Here is a 6,790-nt window from a genome sequence, read left to right on the forward strand (position 1 = left end):
TTTGTTTTTGCAGAGGAGTCGATCTTCTATATTTTGTTCTCTATTTTGACGATACATTCGTGGGTTATCTATTTTTTAAATAAAAATAAAAAATAAACCAACCGAGCTTCATGAGGTCCTTAAGTAGCTTAGAAATTCTCAAAAGATCTTTTTATTTCAGGTTGGCTCAATTTTAATTTTATTAATTTGAATCTGTGCAAAGTAAAGATAAAGCATGTTGGGATATAAATTTTATATCTATGCATTTTTTTTTTTTTGCATGTGCCCCAAACTTGTCTTGTTTATTTTATAAAGAAAAAAAAAATTGAGCCTCTAGTTTGCAATTGAATTTTACTTTTAATAATGAACAACAGTTGAAATTATATAATATATATATATATATATATATAAAATAATAATATTACATATTATAGATGTATAACTTAAAATATAGTTGTGTTGAATTGAATCAGGCTCAATTTATACATTAGCATGAAATTAATGTTTAAAATTATTCACATGCTACTTCCTTGGATTTTTATAACTAGAGGCTAGTTTCACTAACTCCCTAGTGACTCTCTCCATAATATCAAGCTCTCTCTTGATTTCCAAAGAGCTAGATTGACAGATATCACCAGCGCTATGCTTCACCATTAATTGCAGGAGTGATCCTTTTTTGTTTGTCTGAGTTGACCTCATGTCATCTTCTGGTAGACTTTGTCTCCTCAACAATCGTTTTTATTTTTCTCTTCATTTCTGTGCATAGACTTTAGGTGTGCATTATCTCTAGTGATGCCCTCCTAGTCTCTTCTAGTTCTTGTTTTTCAGCTTCTTTTCTGTTTGTCTCTTCTGAGTATGTTCTTTTTTGTACTTTTCTCTTCATTTTTGTTTATCTCCACTGAGTTTGTTCTTCTTTATAATGTTCTTTTTTGGTTTTTATTTAATTTTGTGATTCATCCACTTTTTTTTAAAAAAATAATAATTTTGAGTTCAGAAATCAAAATTAAGCTCTAAAAAAAATTTTGAAATTAGGAAGCAAATTTGAGTTTTTATCTAGCCAAGCTTGAGCTATTAGAAAAAATATTGAGTAATACTCCAAATAGTCCCTCTATTTTTCAAAATGTACCCTTATTTTAGTTCCCTTTTGGTCCCTACTTTTCTAAAATGTACCAAATTAGTTCAAGAGCAAATGACCATCACAATCATATTTTAGAAAAGTAAGGGAACCAAAATGTGCTTGTTTGGTCCCTTACTTTTCTAAAACGTACCCTTTGATCCTCTTCCTTTTTTAAAACGTGCTTTTTTGGTCCCCTATTTTTCTAAAATATGATGGGCATGTTTTAGAAAAGTTGGGGGACCAAAATAGCACAAAAAAAAGTAGCAAATCAAACGGGCACAGTTTGAAAAATAGAGAGACTGTTTGGAGTATTACTCCAAAAAATAACTTGATCGAAGTGCTGAGATATATAGGTGATGTGTTATATATATATATATAACTTCGAAATATATCAAATATAATTATTAAAAATAAGTTGCTTAAATTTAGTAATTATAAAATAATAATAATTATTATTATTATTATTATTATTATTATTTTGCCAATAGCTTCTTGACCTATTGACCTAGGGTTCATGGCATAAGATGTTCGTTTTAAAAAAAAAAATATGAAATCAAACCTTAAAACCTATGCAGGATGAGGACACTAGTGCTTGTTGAGCTTTTTCGCATATTTTATCAAAAATAATTTTTTTTAATAGGTTTTGATTTTTTTTTTTATACATTTGTTTTGATAACAAAGAAGAGAATCGGTTTGATGGATTGATCAGTGATTAAATGTCTCTTTTATCTTCTAATTATTTATGATGTAGCCATATGCATATTTTAATAAAATTTTAATGCCGAAAGAAAATTATGGAATTCTTTTTTTCAATTTATCATGCTCAAGATAAAAGTGTCACCATTCACAAGTCATGCTATATATCATGCCTCTTTTTTTTTTTTGGTTAAACCTAAAATTATTATCATTCTCCACCTACAAGGATTTAAATTACATAGAAATAAGATAGGTTTAATTGTGTACATCATTGCCTATTCTATTAATATAATTACAGAAATACCCCTACATTGTTGATAATTACAGAAATACCCCTACATTGTTGATAATTACAGAAATACTTCTTTAATAAATTACAGAAATCTCACTGAACAATTTTCCTCACAAATAAAATAGTTCAAGTTTCACAAGGTGACAAATAAATACCTGCTTGTGAGCTCACACAGTTTATTCCTAATTAAACTTTATGAAGGGGGAGTTACCACAGTACATGAAAGGAGAAACAAGAACTGATGACAGACAAAGCGATGATGGTTTGGTTCTGTTTTTCCTAAGTTGTAACCTCTTCTATCTCTGCCCACCAGTGTATATTGCAGATATACGCTGTTGCAGATAATCGACACATTGGATAGCAGGAAACCTGCAAATAATAAGCCTTGTAAGAGTGTAGAACTGATTAAGTGTGCGGCATTTCAATTTTGGTATGAACAATGTGTTCAACTTGGGATTTCAATATGTGATGACATCTGTCTACAGCAGATGTAGAAAGATGAGAGATGATCCCACGGACATGATTTTATGATAATCACAACAGAACCGAGATATGGCTCGACCTCACCCGTTCGATTACCTCAATTTAGGGACTTCTAGAGTAAAAGGCATAAATCTTTTAAAGTAATTATCAATTCATCCCTATATTATATAATAAATAAACAACAAAGTTTATAAACCCATGGCTAAGAATGAACCTCCGTGGTAGTTAGTTACTATGGAACCGAGTCGACTGGACCAAAATTCATAGAATAATCACCATTGTTTCCCTACCATGACAAGTCTTCAATATTATTATCTTGTTCACATATTTAGCGTGTCATTTGTAGACTATTTAGTACCGTCATTTGAAGAAACATCCACAAGATAAAACCCAGCTGAACAAAGGTGAATGCTTTTCAGCTGTGCTATTTCATATAATCCTCAATTCAATATGATGTCAAGTGAATTCATGTGGATTCCATTAAAGACATGATGATGGATACACAGTTTCACAGATAAAGACAGGAGGCAGCTGTGGGGAGGAATAATACCTTGGAGGATTTTCCTCGCTGCAACAATTCTCCAAGCACTCAACCATGCAATCAGGGTCTCCATTTAGGAAGAAGGCAACCTAACAATAGTAGAGTTGATGACAATTAGCAGCCATTGTTAAGTTGAGTACACATGGTCTCGATATTTATGTTAAATATTCAGCATTAGCTTTTGCTGCCAATTTGCTTATAATTTAAGTGACAGAAGGGAGATATTTGTTATAACAGTGAGTCTTACAGAGTAGCGCTCTTGTTCAGTTGGCAAGACTCTATGCAATGTTGATCTGCAATAGGAGTAAACATCAACAAATTTGTAGAATCATGTGATTGATGAGATGGAGTAAGCATGGAAGTCAGTTAAACACAAGCACCAGAAAACAAATATTAATCAAGTGCTCATTGAAATTGGTCTAAACAATATACAAATCTATATTACCGGAATAAGCAATTAGTCCACCTCTCCAGCAAGTCACCAACATTAACAATCAAAGCCCTGCAATGAAAATGACCATGTGGCAATCAATGATTTAATACCCACAAGCACAAAACACAGAATATGTAATGGTAAAAACATAGATACAGATATATGTTTACCTCTATTAATTGGTGTGAAGTTCGTTTCTAAAAATAGTATTGATATGACCATGCAGCTAATTGAAAATGAAAAAAATTGATAGTCTTGCATGATATTAAGAGAAGAAGTATCACAATCATTTACTCCATGCATGCAAGCGCACACACACAAGTTCAGCTATGAAAGAACACTGATAAACATTTCCGCACAATAATAAAAAGCTCATGCTGCTTGGATGATTTTTACCCATGAACATGGGGTACATCTTCCCATAGCTGAGGGCGCCTATCCTTATCTCTGCAGATCTGTAAAAATTAATAATATGTAAAATATCCAAGGTCTGGTAGCAGGACTATACAAATCATCTACTAAAAAAAGATGAACATATTCAGAGTTATACCTGAAGACCAGGGATCCCCATCAGTTAATAAAAGTGTAGCAATTCCAAAATCTGAATGGGCAGATGCACCTAACCTCCCACAACTCCCTTCAAAAGTTTTACCTAAATAAAAACTTCAAGTCTTAAAAACTGAGTGTGATGATACCTTAATAAAATACTCCTTTCTATAGCAAAAACATAGAAGGAAAAGAATTTGAACTTGTGGAGAAGAACCCAGGACATAAAGAAGAAAACAGGGACTTTGCTTTGACACATGGAGCAATTGGATTGCAGTCAGCATCCTCATAGATCTGGGTAGCAAGTTGGAATGGATAACTCTTAATATCTGTTAGATTTTATATTTCAATACTAATGGGCCTTATATGGGCTCTATATGGACTTAGGAGTCTTACACCAAAAAGTCTTAAGACTTAGTGGCTCAACCCCTACACCTATATATATAAACCCATTACACTTCTATCACACTGCGCGATGTTTGTGATACTATATTTCAACACCCTCCCTCAAGTTCAACTCGATCTACATTTTACTGGGACATGCACCTACTTTGTGTCTCGGAGGTCCCACTACGCGATGAACATGTACACCACTTAGTGTCTCGGAGGTCTTTTTTAAATATATATATTGGGCTCCACTATATTCTTTGATCACCAGTATTGGATTTTTATATTTTTTAGTACTTGGTGGGCACTATGTGGGAAACTAAGTCTTACACCAAAAGTCTCAAAGACTTAGTGGCTCAACCCCTATACCTATATATAAACCCATTACACTTCTATCACACAACCGATGTGGTACTATATTTCCAACCCAACAAGATTTGATTTTTTAAAAAAAAACACGGCGAGCTAACTACTTATCACACAAAGATCTCTCTTAACTGCACTAATCATAGAAGCATAGTGTGGCTTTTATTCTAGAATTGAAATCATTGGAATTGACAAAATCTACTGAGCTTTTGAAAGGGTAACAAGCATCACAAAAACATAGCATTTGTGATTTAATTGTTAATGTTTATAAGCAAGAAAAACATCTACCTGGATAATGCAAAAGTCGAATATATGCCAAGGGTTCACGCCATGCTCCAATTTTCTCAAAGAAAAGATCATCAAGACCCAAAGACAAAGCCATCAAAGAGTTTAATTTTTTACTCACAGCCCTGAGGTCAAGAAGCAACCAGCATAAGTTTCGTAAATTGTACCCCAAAAGTTGATACAACTACACTATGATAAGAGGCATTCCTTTTCCAGGCCAAAGTAGAAATATGAAAAGTTAACCTACAAATTAGCATCAAACAGTTTCCACACAAAGAAGTCCATAGTTCACCTAACATTCTTTGTTTAGCTAGATTACCTCAACCATATTCCAAACATCAAATTTCTCACAGATAGAGCCAAAAATCAACAACAACCTCCTGTCACATATTTCACATGAACAAAAACAATCTCATACACATTTCTTTATATGAAATATATAGAAGCAATGGTTTGTCATATAACCAGTGTTTCACCAGTGATTCAATATTCTCTAAACTCAAAGAAGGAAAACTCAAAACAGCCAAAAATCAGAGCATTGCAACTGTCAACTAGAGTGATTAGAAAACAGTGACATCACAAGTTTGGAGAAGAATTGGAACCTCTCATTACAACTGAAGCCAAAAATACGCAATAAGTAGCACAGATACAGAAAAAAACAGAAGGGGTCTCTGATTGAAGGTCTCAGTATGTACAATCAACATGAAAAGTCAGTAAAAGTAGCCTAAATAACAGCACACTAAGATAGCAAACAAGATATGCAAAACAGACAGTATAGCATGATTACTTCAAACAAAAATATGCTCCGGAACAAGAACTCACAGCATTTTTTCATAATAAGATTCCATTGTGGCTCTCCAACATGGCAAAAGTTCTAAAATTACACAGAAAAAAAAAATCCATTAAACAAACACAGACAATTCAATTGTATGTATTCCAAATTAATCTAAAATGTGAACATACGAAAGAAAATGTACCTTCTGGAGGCCATTGATTGGCATTGAATTGTGAATGGCTGATTTTGGCGGAAGTGATGTAGATATCCTCACTTTACATCCCCTAAATCTCAGTGGAAACAAAATTAAAATAACAAACAAAATAGCACTGAATCTGAAAAAAAAAAATTGATGATTGATCATGAGGAACTGAAACCTTTAACTTCGGATGAAGAATCTAAGGATAAAGAAAGCAGTGGACTGTAACCCCTGTTATCTTTCCTAGTTTGGAGCTTCATCTTCTCGTCGAGCGGCAACGAGAAGAACTTCTTGCTCTCCTTGAGCACTTGCTGGAAAAACGATTCCTCGATTCCATGATTGACGAGGTAGAAGAAACCATGATCCAAGCAAGCCTGAAAGCCATTGATCGATTGATTGAATTAAAGAAGAAAAACAATAAATTGGATCAACAGAACAATTGAGAGATTGGTGAGAGAGAGAGAGAGAGAGAGAGAGAGAGAGAGAGAGAGAGAGAGAGAGATTTGGGATGTGGGATTTGGGATTAGGGTTTAAGGACCTTGCGAATGGATTTGGCGGTGGAGTAGCGATCGGGAGAGGTGAGATCGATCAGTGGGAGAACCAGATCACCCGCCATTTTTTCCTTTTTTTTATTTTAATTGATTTTATGCACTTATCTTGTTGATAAGGAAAGCAATTTTTTAACTTTCTT

The 6,790-nt window shown here is 33.5% G+C and overlaps 1 pseudogene; it reads right to left on the reverse strand.

Annotated features, from left to right (window-relative positions):
- Nucleotides 1–2,084: 2,084 nt before the first annotated feature.
- On the reverse strand, nucleotides 2,085–6,762 carry LOC120278645 (annotated as a pseudogene).
- Nucleotides 6,763–6,790: the final 28 nt, after the last annotated feature.

Source organism: Dioscorea cayenensis, chromosome 16 (genome assembly GCF_009730915.1).
Source record: "Dioscorea cayenensis subsp. rotundata cultivar TDr96_F1 chromosome 16, TDr96_F1_v2_PseudoChromosome.rev07_lg8_w22 25.fasta, whole genome shotgun sequence".
Taxonomy (NCBI): domain Eukaryota; kingdom Viridiplantae; phylum Streptophyta; class Magnoliopsida; order Dioscoreales; family Dioscoreaceae; genus Dioscorea; species Dioscorea cayenensis.